This window comes from Pelobates fuscus, chromosome 3 (assembly GCF_036172605.1).
Source record: "Pelobates fuscus isolate aPelFus1 chromosome 3, aPelFus1.pri, whole genome shotgun sequence".
Classification (NCBI taxonomy): Eukaryota; Metazoa; Chordata; class Amphibia; order Anura; family Pelobatidae; genus Pelobates; species Pelobates fuscus.
This window is the reverse complement of record NC_086319.1, coordinates 296,260,270-296,283,884: the sequence shown is the minus strand read 5'-3', so window position 1 is coordinate 296,283,884 and position 23,615 is coordinate 296,260,270. Positions and strand designations below refer to the sequence as shown.

At 43.6% G+C, this 23,615-nt stretch overlaps 1 protein-coding gene across 2 annotated transcripts in view; it reads left to right on the top strand.

Moving 5' to 3' along the window:
• Positions 1-3,233: 3,233 nt before the first annotated feature.
• The window catches only part of GLCE (glucuronic acid epimerase), an 89,611-nt gene continuing 69,229 nt past the window's right edge, over positions 3,234-23,615 (top strand). The window contains exon 1 of one of the 2 annotated variants that reach the window (XM_063448724.1): positions 3,234-3,263. The gene's annotated coding sequence lies outside the window, so the exon portion shown is untranslated. Of the gene's footprint in view, positions 3,264-10,306; positions 10,517-23,615 lie in introns of those variants that run through there. The other variant, XM_063448721.1, reaches the window with a different exon arrangement.

The following is a 23,615-nucleotide window of genomic DNA, read 5'->3' as shown; positions in this document are numbered from 1 at the left end:
TTCACCTGTTTTTGCTGTCTGCACAGCATGAAACCCGCTGCCCCTAGTATACCCCGTATAGGGACACATTTACTCAAGCACACAGCACAGGTCATTCCATAGGCACCACTATATATATTGTGCCACTAGCTCAGCCCAGTTATTGTAGACATATAGTGGGCAAATTGTTCATGTCATTTCCCTCAGCTGTTGCCTGCGGTGCAACCTAGAGTCCGAAGGTTATTTTCACATGCCAAACTTGTCACCAAAAGCCTGATTATACTTTACTTTATAAATAGAGGGGCAGGTGAAACGTCCGCCGATACTTTATTTTATTTTGTGCTCTACTTTGTTAAACGCCTCCTAAAGGCATTGCAGGCGGCACGACCCCGAGGGTCATTACAAGAATCCTGCTTCACCAGCACGTAATCAACTGAAAATTACACACTTAGGCAGTACTAGTATGATTGATGTTTTCTCTCTTTTCTGATTTACTCACGTTATGTCTAGATTATTCAGTGATGCTATCCTGACTCTTGGGTAAGATATAGCAATGTTTTTTAGTCATGTTCTGAGAACCATGCCTCCACATAGAGCATCATAAGCCTGACATCTAACCCTACCCCCAATGTCTTAGTTATGTACCTAAGCTTGATAAACTCGCGACTCCCATATATATACCTACCTAGCATATTGACAATGACCTTAACTTATGTCTGAACGTCAAAACCAGCTCACTATTTTGTTTTCCACGTATACCTAGCTCAAATGCCGATTAAGCCATGTTGAACGACAGTTATCTTGTTGCATTTTATTTAATTTCACGCTGACGACACAACTGTTTAACCACGTTAAAATTATAAAAAATGTGTGCAGACTCTCATGCCACTGTTATGCCAATGTATATCTTGAAATACGCTGTTGTGGCGTCTGTTGATTCCTTGTACCCTCCTGCACAGCAAAAATAAAGAATTAAAAAAAAAAAAAAAATGAAAAAAAAATACCAGAAACACCCAAAAATTGTCTAAAAAATATTTTTTTTTTTACCAAGATCTGATAGCCATTGTGGAAAGTCATGTTCGTGAGATTGAAGGCTTTACAATATGAATCTTATTTGTTTAAGTATATTTTCCAGCGGCTGTTGATCTACCTTCGTATAAGTGGTCTTAACACATTTAAAAAAAAATAATAATAATAACAATAGATATGAGAATCTGTTGTTACTATAACTGGTTCAAGTGGGGATATGTTACAAACAGAATATTAATTAATAATCATATGTATAATGTATTGATTAAACAATCAATAGATGTGGCAGGATCATTACCACAAGGTATATGTACCTTTAATCATCACAAACCAAATAACATTTTCTTGGTATTTGAAAACAGATAAATAAAATATTTGATCACATATATTTTAATATGTATACAGTGAAGTAAAGTTTTTTGCCTGTCTTTCATTTCAACTGTTGAAGTACTTATATTAATTAGAATATATTAATCATACCACTCTGCAAACTTAAATGAATACCGAGTAGTTTATTTTAAAATAAAAACATTATTCATTATTACAGTTGTTATTGTAATCATATGATCTTTAACTATCAAGATTAAAGTATGTAAAGATACATTGTTAAAATCAGATAATCTGGACACTGCTTGAATTTAATCTACAAGTAAATGTCTATTAGATATAAAGGAATCACCATTGTTTAGCTATTTCCTTTTGCTACGAGGCATAGACATTAATGTAAATTCATCTAGATAATCAGCTGGTATGCTCTTATACTTTATGTCTAATATATTTGTTTGTAGGCCAGACCGCAATTGCATATGGCATTTTAGCAATATTTTTCAATTACATTTCAGATATTCACAAAGTCTATCCACCTTTGTAATTAACACATTATGTGTTTTTTATACCATTGATTATAGTATCTATATTTTATTACACATTGTCACTGACATATTTCTGATACAGGGAAAAAAATAGTATTTTTGCTTTAGTAATTATAATTTTTCTATCCATGCACCACATTCCTGGAAGTCCAGAATATAGCAAGAATCCTTTATCTGTGGTTCTAGGGAGCCATTTAACGTTGTGACTGGTATTGTTATACCAAAAGGGCAAACATTACATCGGTAGATCACATCTGCCATAGAACCATTACAGATTCCTTGTTGCATCAATGTCTCTGTGTTTATGATTACAGGAGTTCCTTGCTTTGCAGGTATGTACATAATATGTAGAGTTTAAGAAAAGCTGCAAATCGTGCTTTAGTACAAGTGTCCCATGATGTCAAATTCTGACAGTTTTTGCTGTTTTTATTTTATTTATTTTTTTATCCTATTCTCTTGGCCTGCTCTGTCTTGTTATTATTTATTAATTGCATCAAGGTTTCTTTCGTTAATTGATGGGTTTCTTCTGAATTCAAATTCACATGCCACCAAACATCATTGTAAAGTTCATTATTACAGAATATGGTTTCTCACTCCAGTAGGAAATCTATATTCCTCTTCTTCTGCTTCTTCCTATTAACCACTTATTTTTTTCTGAATTGTAGGTTAACAATCTGTGTCTTCAATGGTTATTATGTAATGAACCCCTCTAAAGGATAGGAGTATTTCTGGGGATAACCAGGTGGATTAGGTCTGGTTATCCTTGCAAGCAAAAACTCTGAGAGATAGGGTATGCTTTTGTGATCCAGTGACCACTTTAACAGAGTAGCATTTGTAGACACATCGTCTTAAAGTGCCTGTTAATGACCAACTATGTCAGGAGAGGGACCAAGCTTTGTTATAAGCATGTCCATACACGTATTACAATGCAAGGCTTTCAATTTGTTTCCACAAAGCAATATGCAGTTGTGGCTATAAACTCACGACGTATCGTAAGAAAAACTTTTAAACACCAGACTGAGACTTGAGAGATCAGTGGACCAAGATTAGATCAATTAAATCTTTTCAATTAATATACGGTACTTTCTTTCAAATTACTTTATTTCCTGTATTAACTATGAAATATTAAAGTTGAAACAATTACATTTAAAAGCCAACTTTTAGTGTGCGTAGGAATCACAATGCCGTTCCGAACGTGAGACAAATAGAACAGCTTTTTAAAACTGAACAGAGTGTTTACACAAAATGACCTTGCACTGAAAATGCTCTTGCAAAAACAACTCCCCCCCCTTTTTTCTAAGTAAATTAATTAATTAAACATAGTTAGAGCCTGCCTCAAAGTCCCGATGACTTTGCAAGAAACAAGTCGTCCTTAAATACTGGGTAAGTCTACTAAACAGTGAAATAGCATTTTTACCCTGTATATTATTTTTATCACAGCTATAATGTGCAGTATAATAAACTAGTTATAAGTGTTGTGCCAACTGTTCATTAAAAGCCAGTGGTCTAGTGAGCTATAGAATATTTCTTTTTATAAAAAAAATAATATTTCAAAGCTCTGACCTTAATCTGCAAAGCAACATGTTATGGTTATGGTGTCCATTGCAATCTGCTGTCTTTACGTATAAGATAAATACATTTCTGAATATGTTCAGAGATTTCTTGGGCAATAATCAAGGCAAACAAAATTATACTAAACCTGCCTGTTGGAAACGGATTCTGTAAAGTTCCTGCCATAAGTACTTGTACTTGAATCTGTTTAACAATTTTTTTTCTTTTCTTTTTTTACATTCATTTACTTTTAAAGATACCTGCATATTTATTTAAATATCCATTATATGTATTTAAGGCACATATTATCTGTAAATTAAGATTATATACAACAATGCATGTTCTGGGTGTTCCCATGATTTATTTTCTATCATTTTATTTTTCTTTCTTTAACCCCTTAAGGACACATGACATGTGTGGCATGTCATGATTCCCTTTTATTCCAGAAGTTTGGTCCTTAAGGGGGTTAAAGGACCACTCTAGTGCCAGGAAAACATACTCGTTTTCCTGGCACTAGAGTGCCCTGAGGGTGCCCCCACCCTCAGGGACCCCCTTCCGCCCGGCTCTGGAAAGGGGAAAGTGTTTAAAACGTCCTTTTTCCAGCGGTGGGCGGGGAGCTCTCCTCCTCCGATCCTCCTCTTCTCCTCCCCGTCGGCTGAATGCGTACGTGCGGCACGAGCTGCGCGCGCATTCAGCCGGTCACATAGGAAAGCATTCATAATGCTTTCCTATGGACGCTTGCGTGCTCTCACTGTGATTTTCACAGTGAGAATCACGCAAGCGTCTCTAGCGGCTGTCAGTGAGACAGCCACTAGAGGAAATAGGGGAAGGCTTAACCCATTCACAAACATAGCAGTTTCTCTGAAACTGCTATGTTTATGAAAAAATGGGTTAACCCTAGAAGGACCTGGCACCCAGACCACTTCATTAAGCTGAAGTGGTCTGGGTGCCTAGAGTGGTCCTTTAAGTCTGGAATCAGATTTCTTTTGGGATGAGCACCCCTCTCAGCCCCTTAGTTTCAGAGGCCCCTTTGGAGGTGACCACAGAAAAATAAAGATTCTATAAAATAGATGTGAGAGGGCTTTTGACAATAATGTCACTTTAATTTACTTTTCATATAGCAGATATGTGATATGCAATATGATTTTATTTATCAGAGCATTATCACTTTAATTTCATTTAATTGTTATTCATTATTATTTCCTTTTTCTTTTTCAAAGTGTAATGTCTGTTTAGAATATTGAAGGCTTTGCAATATCACATTAATTTAGCATTATATATATTTACAATGCTCTTACAACATATTATTTTTAATTATTTTATAAATATTTATTTTTGCAGAGCATTTAGAGAAGCAAAGGATGTATAACAACCTGTTGCCCTTCTGTTATATTTTTTGATATTAACAGATTTCTAGGGTGGGGGGAGTATAATTTCAACTCTGTTTAAGTAAAAATATAAGCTAATTAGCATATATTATATAAAATATATGCTGCAGTGTACTGCATTCTACTGCACTGAATGTATTTAAAAGCCATGTCTTTCTCTTTATGGCTGTATGTAATAAAGTTGTTCATAATATGGATTGTAAAAAAACGACTTCTCAATTCCTTGGAATTATCTGTTTCTAACTCTGCGACTTTGTCTGAAAATCCCAGACGCCAAAAATAGTTATGCTGTTATAATTCCTGATTTTTTAATCAACAGCAAGTGTAACTGACAATATGGAAATGATCACTGTTTTATAAAACTTTTCAGATATAGTGCATATTACAATCTATAAGGCAGTTATGCAATAATTAAAAATTATTTTATAGATAAAGCTTCCAAGTACAAGCCCCATGTTGGGCACCAATTGTAACCACGGCTGGTTCCGTTATTTACCACTATAACGTCTTAAAGCATAGAACTTAGCAGGGCTAACCATACAGATATCTTAGCTATAATTTTATATATTCAGTAAGAGATCCTCTATTTAAAATATATAAATAATTGAGAATACAATATAAAATAAGGAAGCAATAAAGTTTTGTCTTTTGATATCTTATTAAATAAAAATATAAATAAACATATAAAATCCATTACAATAATTTATAAGATTAAACTTTATGCTTGCAAATATCATTAATACAATAACATACCCTCCTGAACATGTCATCATGTCAGCCTCTCTGTCATTTTAAGATGGACCAGCGTCTGTCTCCCAGTCTCTCCTCTGTTTGTTAACATTTAAAAGGTACACATATTTATACCTTTTTTTTCATTTTAGGGTAACCGTAGTTCATATATGAAAAAGTCAAACTACTTTTACTTGTTTATTTTAGGACGTCCCTTAACTTGGAAATTCTCTGACTTAGGACAAGATGGCGTTTTAAAGTCTGATCACCTTATCTATTGTTATTTATCATGACCTAGACGTTTTGTACTAAATTTCCATTATCCCAGGACAAAATGGCATAAGTAAGGATGACGTAGCATAGCCTTGAAGATATTATTGCATTACTTGTTTTGTATGAAGCTAAGACAAATTGGTATAAATATATAATGCACTGAAAGAGTAGTGTATGCGAGATTGACAGACTTCCTCGAGTCCAACTCTCTGCTAGATCCGCTTAAGTCTGGTTTCCGTGCTAAGCAGTGGTGTATCCTGGTTTTGTGCTGCCCTAGGCAGGACAAAACTCAGGCGCCCCCCCCCCCCCGCGCGCCACCCCCACCCAACCTTTACCCCGCCCCGCATTCTAAATACACACACACACATTCACTGACAGATACGCATACACTAGCTAACAGAAACACACACTCGCTAACAGAAACACACACACACTAACAGACACACTCACACTCAGTAACAGACAAACACACTCACTAACACACACACTAACAGACACACACTCACTCACTAGCAGACACAAACTAGCAGACACACACACTCACTAACATACACACACACTCACAGGCAAACACACACACTAACAGACACACACAGTCAGACACACACACACTCACTAACAGACACACACACTCACAGGCAAACACACTAACAGAAACACACACTAACAGACACACACATTAACAGACACACTCACACTCAGTAACAGACAAACACACTCACTAACAGACACAGACTAACAGACAGACACTCACTTACTAGCAGACACAAACTAGCAGACACACACACACACACAGTCAGACACACACACACTCACTAACAGACACACACACTCACAGGCAAGCACACTAACAGACACACACACTAACAGACACACACACTAACAGACACACACTAACAGACACAGACACACACACTAACAGACACACACTAACAGACACACACACACTAACAGACACAGACACACACTCACACTCACTAACAGACACACACACTCACACTCACTAACAGACACACACACACACACTCACACTCACTAACAGACACACACACACTCACTAACAGACACACACTCACACTCACTAACAGACACACACACACACTCACACTCATACTAACAGACACACACACACTCACACTCACTAACAGACACACACACTCACTCACATTAACACTTTTTTTTTTACTTTCCCCCCCAGCCTCCTTACCTTTGGGAATGCTGGGGGGGCGGTCATCTTTCTCCCTGGTGGTCCAGTGGCTGCTGGGCGGTCGGGCGGCGCTGGTGGGCGGCTGGTGAGGGAGCACTTCCTCTGAGCTGTCTGCTCAGCTCCCTCGCGCGCCGCACAGTGAGGCTGGGAGGCGGAGCCCGAATATGACATCATATTCCGGCTCCCAGCCTCACACTGTGGCGCGCGAGGGAGCTGAGCAGACAGCTCAGAGGAAGTGCTCCCTCGCCAGCCGCCCGCCAGCACCACCCGACCGCCCAGCATGTCTTGTTAGCCGTGAGGCTAACAAGACATTTGCCTTGGGCATTTGGGGGCGGCTTTTTTTGCCGCCCCCTGGAAAATGCCGCCCAAGGCAAATGCCTTGTTTGCCTCGCGGCTAATACGCCCCTGGTGCTAAGCACATACTGCCTCCCTTGGTAAACTAATTAGCTCCTTTGGCTTCCAATATCATTTCTATACGGATGGCACTCAAATCTATCTGTCCTCTTTTGATCTCTCCCCGTCCCTCTTGACTAGTGTCTCTGACTGCCTCTCTGCTATTTCTAACTGGATGGCTGCCCACTTCCTTAAACTCAACTTGACCAAAACTGAAATTCTGGTCTTTCCTCCCTCAAGTGTTACTACTCCTGTGTCTGTCTCCTTCCAAATCAGCGGTGCTACCATCAGCTCCACCACGCAGGCTCGCTGCCTTGGTGTTCTCTTTGACTCTGACCTCTCCTTCAAGCCTCATGTTCAGCCTATTGCCAAATCCTGCCGCTTCCATCTCAAAAATATTGCGTACATCCGACCCTACTTTATGCCTGATGCGACTAAGGTGCTGGTCTATTCCACTATCCTTGACTACTGTAATCCGCTTCTCAGTGGTCTTACGTGCTCCCAACTTGCGCCGTTACGGCCCATAATGAATGCGGCGGCGAGGCTCATCTTCCTGTTCGCCCACACCTCCCACGCCTCACCCTTCTGTCAGTCCCTACATTGGCTTCCTGTAAGATACAGGGCTCAATTTAAATTCTGGTTCTTGCTATCAAATCTCTACTAAATGCTGCTCCCACCTATCTATCCTCCCTAATACACAAGTATGTCCCGTCTACGCCCTCACGCTCTGCTGAAGACTTACGTCTATCTTCTGTACGTACTCCTGCCTCTGATGCTCGCCTTCAAGACTTCTCGAGGGCTGCTCCATTCCTGTGGAACTCACTTCCCTCCTCCATTACATGCTCACCCAGTCTCCACTCATTCAAAAAAATCATTAAAAACCCACTTCTTCATAAAAGCGTATCAATTAAACTGTTAATAGCTCCCGACTGATTCTTTTTTTGCAACTGTCATTAGTCTAATACTATCCTTACCTTTTGTGTCACTTTACCCCAATCTCTCTAGCATGTAAGCTCATTGAGCAGGGCCCTCAACCCCTCTGTTCCTGTGTGTCCAACTTGTCTGGTTACAACTACATGTTTGTTTGTCCACCCATTGTACAGTGCTGCGGAATTTGTTGGCGCTATATAAATAATAACATAATAAAGTAGGTAAGAGGATATTGCTTATAGAAACATATATGAAAAACAATATGTTCCATTTCTAACACCTTCTCAGTTTGTAATATTTCTTATAGACAAAGTGCACGGTTTAAGAAATACAACATTTCATTCTAAAACTCTGTAATATTTGCATTTGCCCATAACAACAAGATGGGATTAAATTAGGCTCACTGTCATGGTTACTCACAAAAGTGAAAATTGTCATGAATTCAAAGTGAATTTCACATTTAAGCCCAAAGTAGCTGAACAGGAAGCATAATTGTGCTGGATAATTTTTCCCATCTGACTATTTTGGTCTTACATTTAAATTTCCCTCTGAATTAATTGTGAATTCCCAACAATTCTTAATTTGTAGTTGTAACGGCTACCCAGGGTAGTGAGGGGTATCTGCCGTTGGCGACGTCCTTTCTCCGGGCAAGATGCTGGGTTGTAGGGGAGATGTGAAGTCCCATCCGCTGGATCCCTGGAGCAACAGAGAGGCGGAGCTCTGAAAAGAGCTAGTGATTAAGGTGCAAACTCCCTTTCAACAACGAGACACAGCTATGTTTTGAAGGGTGAAGAAGAACTGACTGTACTTGCACATACAGCCTCTTTTATTCACATTCTACAAACATAGTACTTCCCACAGGGTTTTGAAGAACAACCAATCAACACATTACAACACAGCTAACACTCCCATTCATTACATCAGAAATCCACCCCTCTGCCTGTGATAGTATTGAATAACCCTGTAAGCTCAGAATAGCCCCGCTGTGTACTAGGGCTGAGTTTAGCTATTTTTGTGTACATTTTTCCTGTAAGATTTCAATTTGTTTCATGTCAGATTTCAGTGAATAAACCCCTCAGTGTTTGCCTAACCCCGAGTTGTAGCAATCAGAAATGCCAATGGGCACGGTCTGTGGAAAGCATGAGTTTGTGATCCGCACACAGATTTAATGTTGATTTTTTTTATTAAGAGCAGCACAAAGATTAGACACTTCTAATCTGTGAGAAAAAAAGGCTAAGTTTAGACACATTTCTCGCACCCTTTAATTATCCCTGTGCTTTTATCGTCACCTCATTATTCCGTTCTCCATGGATTCATTTTTTGCTTTCTTTGTGCAATAACTCCATGAGTTTCAAAAGCTATTGTGTGCCATCTCTCCATTACTCTGCCACCCACAGACATGTTGGGAAGGCAGGACTAATAAGACATAGTTAATAAACAGTTAATGCTTTAAAAATGCCAATGGCAACATTTAGACCAGACTTCCCCAAACTCCGGCCCTCCAGATGTTGCTGAACTACAACTCCCTTGATTCTATGAATGAAACAGATGAGAATCATGGGAGTTGTAGTTCAGAAACATCTGGAGGGCAGGAGTTTGGGGAAGCCTGATTTAGACAGAACTATCTGATGTGAATTCATTATCCATGTTTTGGTCACAGCTTGGTTAGTTTAGCCTACAACCTGCCATTAGTAGCTCTACACTAGGTCAGTAATGAGTCCCCTATAAACTCCATAGCAACGTCCTTAGAACTCCAGCTAACTCCCACCAATAGGAAGTTAATTATCTGATTACGTCACCAAAGAGGCGGATTCAAATGCCTTTGCGTGTCACGCCTCTTTTTGATCAAGCTTCTCGCCCAACAATGAAGAGGTACGAATATGAAGCTTCCAGTTCGCACAGTGCAGCCCGGTGGCTTTACGCCTTCTGATTGGTTGAACGTGTTCTTTGCCAGCCCCTATCAAAACGCGAATCTCTTCACCGATTGGTGGCTTAGGGACTGATTTTTGAGCTACGATTGGACCAGCTTGCCGCTGTGGCAGACAGCCAGCGATCTCATTGGCTGATCATTTCTCCCGAGGAAGAGAGCGGTTGGTGTTTGTACCTGAGGCCTGGGAGGATCAGGAGCGAGCCTGGCGCAGGGATCTGGCTGTCACCGGGTGAAGGTATGGCGGCTCCTGTAATGGCCGGGTGTGGGCGGGGGCATAGCACTGCATGAAGGGGACATTTGGTGGCAGTCTGAGCTATGGATCTGTTTAATAAGAGAGCTGTATGAGGGAGACTCCTTCACACTGACTGCAGCCCTGCACTCAGTGCATGGGGAGACAGCCCTGCACTGACTGTATGGGGAGACAGCCCTGCACTGACTGTATGGGGAGACAGCCCTGCACTGACTGTATGGGGAGGCAGCCCTGCGCTCAGTGCATGGGGAGGCAGCCCTGCGCTCAGTGCATGGGGAGGCAGCCCTGCGCTCAGTGCATGGGGAGGCAGCCCTGCGCTCAGTGCATGGGGAGGCAGCCCTGCGCTCAGTGCATGGGGAGGCAGCCCTGCGCTCAGTGCATGGGGAGGCAGCCCTGCGCTCAGTGCATGGGGAGGCAGCCCTGCGCTCAGTGCATGGGGAGGCAGCCCTGCGCTCAGTGCATGGGGAGGCAGCCCTGCGCTCAGTGCATGGGGAGGCAGCCCTGCGCTCAGTGCATGGGGAGGCAGCCCTGCGCTCAGTGCATGGGGAGGCAGCCCTGCGCTCAGTGCATGGGGAGGCAGCCCTGCGCTCAGTGCATGGGGAGGCAGCCCTGCGCTCAGTGCATGGGGAGGCAGCCCTGCGCTCAGTGCATGGGGAGGCAGCCCTGCGCTCAGTGCATGGGGAGGCAGCCCTGCGCTCAGTGCATGGGGAGGCAGCCCTGCGCTCAGTGCATGGGGAGGCAGCCCTGCGCTCAGTGCATGGGGAGGCAGCCCTGCGCTCAGTGCATGGGGAGACAGCCCCCCCTGCGCTCAGTGCATGGGGAGACAGCCCCCCCCCTGCGCTCAGTGCATGGGGAGACAGCCCCCCCCCCCTGCGCTCAGTGCATGGGGAGACAGCCCCCCCCCCTGCGCTCAGTGCATGGGGAGACAGCCCCCCCCTGCGCTCAGTGCATGGGGAGACAGCCCCCCCCCCCCCGCGCTCAGTGCATGGGGAGACAGCCCCCCCCCCTGCGCTCAGTGCATGGGGAGACAGCCCCCCCCCCTGCGCTCAGTGCATGGGGAGACAGCCCCCCCCCTGCGCTCAGTGCATGGGGAGACAGCCCCCCCCCCTGCGCTCAGTGCATGGGGAGACAGCCCCCCCCTGCGCTCAGTGCATGGGGAGACAGCCCCCCCCCTGCGCTCAGTGCATGGGGAGACAGCCCCCCCCCCCTGCGCTCAGTGCATGGGGAGACAGCCCCCCCCCCTGCGCTCAGTGCATGGGGAGACAGCCCCCCCCCCTGCGCTCAGTGCATGGGGAGACAGCCCCCCCCCCCTGCGCTCAGTGCATGGGGAGACAGCCCCCCCCCCCTGCGCTCAGTGCATGGGGAGACAGCCCCCCCCCTGCGCTCAGTGCATGGGGAGACAGCCCCCCCCCTGCGCTCAGTGCATGGGGAGACAGCCCCCCCCCGCGCTCAGTGCATGGGGAGACAGCCCCCCCCCGCGCTCAGTGCATGGGGAGACAGCCCCCCCCCGCGCTCAGTGCATGGGGAGACAGCCCCCCCCCGCGCTCAGTGCATGGGGAGACAGCCCCCCCCCGCGCTCAGTGCATGGGGAGACAGCCCCCCCCGCGCTCAGTGCATGGGGAGACAGCCCCCCCCTGCGCTCAGTGCATGGGGAGACAGCCCCCCCCTGCGCTCAGTGCATGGGGAGACAGCCCCCGCCCTGCGCTCAGTGCATGGGGAGACAGCCCCCGCCCTGCGCTCAGTGCATGGGGAGACAGCCCCCGCCCTGCGCTCAGTGCATGGGGAGACAGCCCCCGCCCTGCGCTCAGTGCATGGGGAGACAGCCCCCGCCCTGCGCTCAGTGCATGGGGAGACAGCCCCCCGCCCTGCGCTCAGTGCATGGGGAGACAGCCCCCCGCCCTGCGCTCAGTGCATGGGGAGACAGCCCCCCGCCCTGCGCTCAGTGCATGGGGAGACAGCCCCCCGCCCTGCGCTCAGTGCATGGGGAGACAGCCCCCCGCCCTGCGCTCAGTGCATGGGGAGACAGCCCCCCGCCCTGCGCTCAGTGCATGGGGAGACAGCCCCCCGCCCTGCGCTCAGTGCATGGGGAGACAGCCCCCCGCCCTGCGCTCAGTGCATGGGGAGACAGCCCCCCGCCCTGCGCTCAGTGCATGGGGAGACAGCCACCCGCCCTGCGCTCAGTGCATGGGGAGACAGCCCCCCGCCCTGCGCTCAGTGCATGGGGAGACAGCCCCCCGCCCTGCGCTCAGTGCATGGGGAGACAGCCCCCGCCCTGCGCTCAGTGCATGGGGAGACAGCCCCCAGCCTGCGCTCAGTGCATGGGGAGACAGCCCCCGCCCTGCGCTCAGTGCATGGGGAGACAGCAACGGCTGACCTGCGCTCCAATAGTGTTTATATAAATACAATTTTATGTTTATTGCAGCCTTATGGGCAGGAAACATTGGGGAGTTAGGGCAGTATGACATCCCGCTGTGTGAGCTGAGAATAGATTGTGCCACTTTAATACAGCTGTATTTACATGTATTGGATTTTAGAGGACGGCTGTGCGTGTGAGTGGCTTAGACCTGGAGTGATACAAGTTAGTCCACAGATGGCTATTCTGTGTTTATGGAGAACATAGCGGGTCATTTTGCTATGTGACAAGATCTTGCAGTACATATTTGTTTAATTAATAAATATAGTGTGCAGAAATCTTTGTGTGTGTTTTAAATGTTGGTAATAGTGCGCACTTTGAAGTAGTTACATAATTGGAGACTCTTAGAGAAAAACTATTTTATACAATTGTTGCAATAACTTTCTGGGCAAAGAGCCAAGTTAAAGAAAACCAAAACTGTTAAAAGGATGAGCATTCTGGGTTGTTAAAAATGAGACGGAGACAGAGGAGCATTGACTTGCTCAGCGTAAATATTTGGCTTAGGGTGCTACTGTGGGTTTGATGGATTGCTAGCAATTTCTGTGTAGTACGTGGGAGTAGTGTTATCAACCTGAGAACCCCCAAATTCATTCAGTACAGATGGGTGCCTGCTCCTTAACGTTTAAATGGACTCAGCTCATTGTAGGTGTTAAAAGAACATTTCAAAAACCCTAATCATTACAGCATTTATTATTATTATTATTGTCATTATATAGTGCAAACGTGTTATGCAGGCTTTAGAATATTAACAAATAAGACAATCTATGACCATTTTGACAGGTAAATTAGGTTGATGCAGACCCTGGTCGATCTAGAGGTTATGTTGCCTCCCACATACATTGTAGTTTTAGCTTATTAAGTAAATAACGACATTTATTTTAAAAAGTGGTGTTTTTTTATTTATTTATTATTATTATTATTATTATTATTATTATTATTATTATATTTTATTTTTTATTTTATTTTTACAAAAGGAACTACAAGGTCCGAATATTTTAGAACATGTGAACTATTGGGAATCTCTTTTGTCATTATATGAGAACAGGCAATGTAGTTGTTGTGGTACCTGGTAGGGTTCTTTTGAGGGTTAAAATGTTTTGTTTTTTTTCTGTTCTTTGGCAGAAGTCATATAAAGTCAGGAAATAAAAGTAATATTGCAGTTCCTACTACTGTTCAGTTGATGCTATCTTTAGATTGCATTTATCTTCAGACTTTATACACAACTATCTCTATAATTTGTTTCTAACTCTGCTCACATCCGGCTGTACACCTACCCTCGCTTTCTGTTCCCTCATGTCTGTAATTTTTACCTTACTCCCTCTTTGTATTCCTCACTGATAGATCCTTACTACTACTGACACAAAATTCTCACATCTAGTCATCCACACTTTTACAATCTTTTGCAAACTCTTAAAATCACAATTTACAAAAGACCGTCCTAACCTCCATATGTTAATCCTTTTTCCAGATCCCTCTTCTATCTGACCTTGATACCACTTCTCTTACACCAATTTTTAGTGTCATTCTGACCCAGCCTGATTCTTCCTTTTTTTTTTTTTTTTATTCTTTATTTATTTCAAGGTCAGACACCACATTAAAATATACAATATAGTATGAATGCAAATATGAACACAAACACATATCAACATTAGTATGAGGCAAGTAGATGTGTATATTCATAGAGCCAACCGTAAGCAATTTAGCGGACGGTTGCTTGTTGACTTTGAGAGTCCATATATCGATGGTGTCCTACCCGGTTTTTAAATTAGATAAAAGAAAGAATCCTGACTGACTATAGTATGCTTGTTACTCATACAAGGTGCCCAGATTCATCAACCTATACGATGCATGCACAGATTAGCAATATCAGTGGGCTCCAACCTAGCGTACAGAATCGCCAGCTTTGCATTGCCTTTTCTAACCAAGTTTAACCTGCAGGCGCCCTGTGTCTCACCACAACTAGTGCAGGGCTTTTGCTAGCGGATTGGTCGAGGTTGAGATGTCAGTCCGACTTAGAGGAATAGATAGGAAAGGTGGAAGTTAAACCTGTAAGTACAGGGAGAGAAGAAAAAGGAAGGGAAGTATAAGGGCGGGGATGGAAGGGGGTGTTTCAGGGAATCTCCAATAATGATACAAGCTAGTTTAGGTGGTCTAGACGCTGTGTAGCTGCAAATGTTAACGAGTATCATAGCGCCCATGGGGCAGGCTGTACCCTGTAAACCTCCTTAAAGTCCCACCATAGGAGATTAGATTGAGTGTTTTTGTTGATTTCAGTAGCTTGTTAAAGAGACGGGGGTATTGGGGGTATCCCCCCGTCTCCTAATCACCCACTCCGCTGTCTATCCACGGGTCCCAGACCTTTTCAAACTTCTTGATAGTGCCCCTGACCCGAGCAGTTAGTTTATACATGATAAATGTATCTTTGATCTTTTGTATCACCATATTGAGTGAGTGGGGGGGGGGGGGGGGGGGGGCAGAAGGAATACCCAGGGGTCTAGCTTGACCTCTCTATTAAAGACGTCCCCCAATAATTCCTCGACCTGTTTCAAATATTTGTGCCTCTGGACAATCCCACCACATGAGTAAATAGGTCCCTTTTTGGCCACATCCTCTCCAACACATATCTGTAGACATTTTATTCATTCTACAAAGTTTCACCGGTGTAGCGTACCACATGAACATAGTCTTATAAGCCTGTTCCTGCATGGAGACACATATAGAGGAAGCCGCAGCGGCCTCCCAGATCTCTTGCCATTCGACGCCCTCCAGTTCCTCATTTAGGTCCGCTTCTCATTGGGTTTTATAAGTGAGCTCCCCCCATTCTGATGTGTGCATACAGATTGGTAATTAGGCCTTTCGGGAATTGTTCTTTGATGCACATTCTTTCGAAGAATGTTGGTGGGGTTAGTGCGCTATTTTTAATCGCTGGGGCTTGGGCATAATCCCTGAGCTGGAGGTATCGAAAAAAATCAGAAAGGCGTAAAGTAGCCCTGGTTTTCAATTCCTCAAATGATATAAGCGAGCCACCCTCATATAAATGGCATAGACGTTGTACCCCCGTGCTTTCTATGCCTCTAAAATCTCTAGCTTCCATCCCTGGGATAAAGGCTGTGTTCCTCAGATAAGGGGCTAGCGGGGATAAGTGGGGGGACAATCCATATTTAGTTGACGTGGCATCCCAAATTTTCAAGGAGTTTGCAATAGCTGGGCATTCGATACGTATAGATGGTCTGTGGTCCCTAGGGACCCACATAAAGAATTGAGGGATATCAGATCCCATGAGAGAAGACTCTAAGTCCACCCACCGCCTCTCTTCCAGAGGATAGTGCCATAGTGCTATTTGAGTTAGCTGGGCCGCTATATAGTAGAAGTAAAGGTTTGGTAAACCCAAACCACCCCCCGTTTTTGCCCTATAAAGAACATTGTGTGAAACTCTGTTTCCTGTTCTGCCATATGAATTTTCCTATAGCCTGTTGGTGATTCTTCCTTTTTATTAGAATTCATATTGTTTTAAACTTTGTCTAATGTTCTATTATTTGCATTCTAAATGTAAAAATGTAGTTGTACTGTAGTGTGACTGTCGACTTTGTAAGTGCCTTGCAGAAGGGGTTTATGCAAGAACTGTCATATATAAAAAAAATAAAATAAAAAGGTCGGTCCAGAATGGTTTTGCATGGCCTGAAAAGCTTCCTTTTGCTCATTGAATTTCTATACTAATACTATTCCAGTGTTGTGAACACTGTGTCCCATGACCTTCTCCTTGTTTGAATTGGGGTTCCTGCCAAGTAGGAAACAAGGACAAAGTTCCTTATATTTTTGCGAGTTGCAAGTCACTTGCAACCTGCAATCCAAGTCATTGTAGGTTCTTACACTTTGGGAAATGGATAGGTGTAAAACCGCTCAAAAACTTTTTAAACTGAATCACAAAAGAGTGCAGAGCAGCATGCACCCTAGAATGGGAACAGCAATATTTTTAAGCGGCCGCACATTCATTCTTCTGTTATAGTACCTTTTTAACCAATAGTGAAGCCCCAAAGGAGGTCTGTGCATAGAAAACTCTTACATTTTGCATTTGCTCCCAATTCTATTTACATATTTAGCACACATTCCCTCCCCCCACACGAATGTACGCTCTCTCCTATTTTTCCTCACTGATTGTCTTTCATGAAAACTACTGCATAGAACTGAAATAGCTTGAGCAGTGGAGCAAATCAGAATTTGCTGTACATATTTAGGAAAAGTGTGGGAAAAGATTAGTGTCCCCTTTTCAGCTGTAAATTGTCTGTAAGGCCAACGTTGAGAAGACAGTTAACCCTCTTGCCTATTTATTTATTTATTTATTGCTTGTTTGTATTTTGGTTTAGGATCTTGCCTAATATCTTGTGACTTTCGTTGTTCTAATTGCACCACTGTCTCCTGGTCAATACGTTTGTATATATTTTTATTGGAAAACCCCCCTTTTCTGAAAATCTTTTCTAGACAAGGACTGCAGTTGGGAAAACTCTAGGGTAGATATCCTGCTCCTGTTGCGTGGACCTGTCCCTGGGGTCCAGTGGGTCTTCAGTGAGGCGGGCGCCTGTCTCCCTGTCAGACACGGCGAGGGAGCTGTGTTCTCTCTGCTCTGCTCCCTCTCGCTGCACGGGCTGTCTACTGATGCCCGGAATCAGCAGGCGGCGCGTGAGGGAGCAGAGCAGAGAGAACACAGCTCCCTCGCCGTGTCTGACAGGAAGACAGGCACCCACCGGGGGTGTCCATCAGGTGGTTGGCAGGCCACCTCTTGGGCCTCCCCATGACAGGGGGAACACGGGGGCATTTGAGTGTGGCATTTTTTTGCCGCCCTCTGAGTGCCTGCAGGAGCAACGGGAACACTGTTCCCACGCGTTCCTGCAGGACTCGAGCCCTGAAATCACCGTGAATTGTAGTGTGTTGAAAACAAAAATACACAATTTAGGTTTAAATACCCAAGCTTTAGCCAAGCTGGGAAATCTCTGCTAATAAGCTTTTAGTAATTTTGCAATTGAGTTTTCTATTTACTGTTTAGTGAAAGCAAAAATAAACAAAATAACTATTTGCTAAAGGAAACTTGTACGACCATGCACTCCATTATAAGTAATATTCAGCGACATCCCATTGGTTTTCATGGCAGTTGTTCCTACTTAATTAACAAATATCTGCGATCAGTGCATGGATGCAAGGTTTTGCGCTATATTGGACTACAGGGAGAACCTTCCTTTATCTCCTGTACAAAGCAACAAGTTCAGTCATCTAACTACTGCTCATAGCCAAAGGATCCTAAACGCCATCTACTGGCTTGTTTGGGATCTGCAGTTCTATACAGCATGACCAGCAGTTTAGGTCTGTATGTCTTTTAATAAAAGTATAGCACGTGTTACAGAAAAATGTTATATACAGTAAAGAAAAAAAATCCCACGGGTGCAACTTTCAGCCTCCTTTAATAAGTACAAAAATAACTTCTAGGTGCTCTATATTAAACTTAAACATAAGCCCGTGTTGTACTATCAAATGGAACACACATGGTTAGTTTGCTATAGTGAGAATTATTGTGAATTCAAAGTTAATCTGAATTGTAAGGCCAAAGTAGCCAAAGCGCAAGTATAGCTGACTAGGAGAATTTTTCCAGTTCAGTTACTTTGGCCTTGAATTTAAAAGTCACTCTTCTGCAAGCTGAGGCAATACATTATTAAAGGGATACTCTAATGCCTAAATATATAAATAAAAAATCACGGTTGAGTAGATATATCCACAATTAAATAATGCATGTGTTTAAGTATGATCTATTTCTTTTTTATGGCCAGCTAACCACCTTAGGGCACCACACGAGGCAGGCACAAAAGCCTACCCAGATGGCAGGTGCCTTCTCTTCTGAAATGAACATTGTCCGATTGGCGAGCGGTAGATAGTTGGCGAGGAAGCTCTGATCTTCGTGCTTTTCCTACATAGCTTCTTGTGTTGATGCCAGGAGCTGGGATAGGATGTCACCCTGGCATCACTAAAAGGAATTGAAGATCAGAGCAGCCCACTAGACCCCAGGGAGAGGATCCACTCTAGCCCTACCAAAGGCCGGGTGGACTTTATTTATTTTTTAGAACCTATTGCAAAGAAAATACATAAGTGTGTGAGAGAATGTGTTTGTCAGTGTGTGTCAGTGTATGTGTATCAATGAGTGTGCATTTCTTAATGAGTGTTTGTTATTGTATGTGCATCATAAAAATGTGTGTTGGTTAAACAGTGTGTGTCAATGAGTGGGTGAGTGTGTGTGTGTGTGTGCTTAAAAGGATGAAAATGTCTAATTAAAAAAAATTGTAGTAATACACGTGCATGTATTATTAATAAATGTTTTTATAATAAGTGTATCATCGAGAGCATTAACGTTGCACTGTCTTGGGACTTTGCATAATTTGTAACATTACCTCTGTGGGTCCAGTGGCTGGAAAGGAACAGGCAAAGGTGAGTTCTACTTGCCTGACCCTGTCCCTTATGGACACTGCCATCCTTTTCCGGCTGGTCATCTTTGCTCCTGCTGATTAAGCTGCCAAAAGCCAGTGTCATTGTTGTACTCTCACACATGCGCGAGAGTACAGCCGAGAGGTCTAAGGGGGATCCCGCAAGACACTCCATAGTTCTCTCTGCAACCATTGCTACTCCTGGCTGGGGGACTGACCCTTCTTGATGGTGGTAGCTCTGTCCAATGTAAGTATCAGGCATAGGAAAATAATGATATCAATATATCTTTTGGCTGGTTTAGAATGTCAGTGAAATTCCAACACCGTCAATATGAGTATTTCATAAAGATTCTATTTTCATGAAATATTTATTTTACAGGGGGTTGGGGTTACAGTGCCACTTTAAGGAACAGCACACACGTTAAAATAAAATACAGTTTTCCATTTTATAGGGCTACTATACACCTATAACCTAGTTTTGTCTAAACTCCATCTGCATTCACACTCCCCCCAACTCCACACATACATCTCACACTCAGCCAAGCCCCACACAGGATCACTCTCAGCCACCAGACTGCTCTTAATTAATAGACTTATTAATGTCAGCTGTATTGGCAGGAACATCACAGACTGTCTTGTGCTCCTTCACACAATGCATTATGTCATCTTCCACTGCAACAATAGAGTCATAAACCGTTCCAAATCCCTTCCCAAACCTGCAACGTCTTCACCCACAGCAGGGGACACTGTACAACAAGCACAAATTGTGGTTAACAAATCATTTGATACCTTTTACAAAACTTTTTTAAATATTTCACACAAAAAATACATTTTTGACTGCACCGTTCTTACCCATCTTATGTATATCTTTAATATACTTCAAATTGTAGCAAATTGAAATTTCAATTTATGCTAAAATAAACGATTTAGAAAACATCTCCAACTCTGCTCTAGTTAAAACTAGGCTAATGTTACCTACTACAGTTCGGTTTTCAATTAATTGAAATTCAGTATTCAGTAAATAAACCTATTTGTGTAGGAGCTAATATGAACATTAAATTACAATTATCTGACCAGTGCCAACGCATTCCGCAGTATGACATGGGGAAACAGTAAATAAAGAGGGCAGTGCCCGAATGTGCTTACAAACTAATAAGGGAATTAAACTCTGTAAAATAATACAATGTGAGCAAGATATTACTTTGCTGCAGAGGGATTTAGATAGACTGGAGAACTGGGAACTCAAATGGCAGATGAAATCTAATGTTGAAAACTGCAAAGTTATGCACTTCGGCGTAAAGAATGCACAAGCAACGTATACCCTTAATGGAAGCGAATTAGGGATAACAACACACGAAAAGGACTTGGGAATTGTTATAGACAACAAATGATGCAACAATGTGCAATGTCAATCAGCAGTGGCCAAGCCCAGTAAGGTTTTGTCATGCATGAAAAAGGGCATTCATTCTCTGGACGAGAATATAATTTTGCCTCTTTATAAATCACTGGTAAGACCACATATTGAATATGCTGTGCAATTCTGGGCACCTGTTCTAAAGAAGGATATTATGGCACTAGAAAAAAAGCAGAGGCGGGTGTGACGGACCTCCGTCACTCGATGCTCCTACTGCTTGCCGAGGACTCTAAGCACTCCAAATGACACCATCAGCACTGCAGACTTATCCCATCCCCCAAGCATGAGACGAGGCTTCAAGAAAGGGTCAAGCAGGTCTGTTTAATGAGCACACAAAGCAACAGTACTCATACAGCAAAACAACTCCTCCTCAGAGGAAAACAACACGACAGTTATAAGGGTCAGACAGAGTTTGAGAATATGAGAGTTATTAAGGGTTTAAACTGGTGTTCTAAGAAGGGGGGAGGGGGGAATAAAACAGTCAAACTAAGTCCATAAAATGGGTTTTCTTCACACTCTGCATCCAAAGTGCATAGCAAAACTGCAGATCCTTTGTCAGAGCATTTAAAGGGCCAGAACCAGTCTAATAAAATCCACTATGTCCAAATAACGTATTTAAAGGGCAAAATCTTCCAGGGGTCATAGTCATACGGCAAGAGGATGGCAATTAGTCCTCTCCAGGCACAAGTGGCGAAGGGCACTTTGTCACAGCGGGCTGCAAAATTAATAAAAGGAATGGAACAAATCAGCTATGAAGAAAGGTTAACAAATTTAAACCTCTCTAGTTTAGAAAAACGTTGCCTGAGAGGGGATATGATAACATTATACAAATATATTCGGGGCCAATACAAACCATTGTGTGGAAATATATTCACAAACCGGACTTTACGAGGTCATGCGTTTAGACTGGAAGAAAGAAGATTTCGTCTAAGGCAATGGAAAGGTTTTTTTACTGTAAGAACAATCAGGATGTGGAATTCTCTGCCTGAAGAAGTGGTTTTATCAGAGTCCATACAGATGTTTAAACAGCTGCTAGATGCATACTTCCAAAAACAGAATATTCAAGGATATAATCTTTCAAAGTAGGGTAATAACTGCTTGATCCAAGGATAAATCTGACTGCCATTCTGGGGTCAAGAAGGATTTTTTTTCCTAGCTTGTTGAAAAATTGGAAATGCTTCAAACTGTTTTTTTTTTTTTGTCTTCTTTTGGATCAACAGCAAAAAACTAATGTGAGGAAGGCTGAACTTGATGGACGCAAGTCTCTTTTCAGCTATGTAACTATGTAAAAATACCAAATAAGATATGCAAAAATTCTCCCCTCAGGGTCCAAACTTGAATCTTCTTTTATTGTGATCCAGTGGCGTACATACCAGGGTCGCAGGGGTCGCGGCTGCGACCGGGCCCGGCCCACCAGGGGGCCCGGCCGCCCCTGCGACCCGGTATGTACCCACAGGGCCAGCCTCTTCTGCTGGCAGGCCCAGGAGCCGGCCACCTCCGGGCCCCCCGAGGCTGGCCCTGCTGTCACCCGGCTGGCGGGCGCGCGAGGGAGCACTGTCCCCTGGGTGCTCCCTCTTCAGCTCCCTCGCGCACCGCACTGAAACCGGAGCCGGAAGATGACGTCATCTTCCGGCTCCGGTATCAGTACGCGGCGCGCGAGGGAGCTGAAGAGGGAGCACCCAGGGGACAGTGCTCCCTCGCGCGCCCGCCAGCCGGGTGACCAGCAACACCACTGGACCCCAGGGAATCCCCCCAGCTCTCACACAGGTAAGGAGGCTGGGGGGATTAAATAAAAAAAAAAAAACAGAAAAACCGTGTGTGTGTGTGTTTAGTGAGTGTGTTAGTGTTAGTGTTAGTGAGTGTGTTAGTGAGAGTGTGAGTGAGTGTGTTAGTGTTAGTGAGTGTGTTAGTGAGTGTGTTAGTGTTAGTGAGTGTGTTAATGTGAGTGTGTGTGTTAGTGAGTGTGTTAGTGTTAGTTTGTGTTAGTGTGTGTGTGTGTGTGTGTTAGTGAGAGAGTGTGTTAGTGAGTGTGTTAGTGTTAATGTGAGTGTGTTAGTAAGTGTGTTAGTGAGTGTGTTAGTGTTAGTGAGTGTTAGTGTGTGTGTGTGTTAGTGAGAGAGTGTGTTAGTGAGTGTGTTAGTGTTAATGTGAGTGTGTTAGTGTTAGTGAGTGTGTTATGAGTGTGTTAGTGTTAGTGAGTGTGTTATGAGTGTGTTAGTGTTAGTGAGTGTGTTATGAGTGTGTTAGTGTTAGTGAGTGTGTTAGTGAGTGTGTTAGTGAGTGAGTGTGTGTGTTAGTGAGTGTGTTAATGTGAGTGTGTTAGTGTTAGTGAGTGCGTTAGTGTTAGTTTGTGTTAGTGTGTGTTAGTGAGAGAGTGTGTTAGTGGTAGTGTGTTAGTGGTAGTGTGTTAGTGGTAGTGTGTTAGTGGTAGTGTGTTAGTGGTAGTGTGTTAGTGGTAGTGTGTTAGTGGTAGTGTGTTAGTGGTAGTGTGTTAGAGTGAGTGATTGTGTGAGTGAGTGTGTGAGTGAGTGTGTGAGTGAGTGTGTGAGTGAGTGTGTGAGTGAGTGTGTGAGTGAGTGTGTGAGTGAGTGTGTTAGTGAGTGTGTTAGTGTTAGTTTGTGTTAGTTTTTGTGTGTGTTAGTGAGTGTGTGTTAGTGAGTGTGTTAGTTTTAGAGAGTGTTAGTGTGTGTGTCTGTTACTGAGTATGTTTGTGTGCGTCTGTCACTGAGTGTGTGTCTGTCAGTAAATGTGTGCGTCTGTTCATGAGAGTGTGTGTGTGTGTGTCTAAAGCAC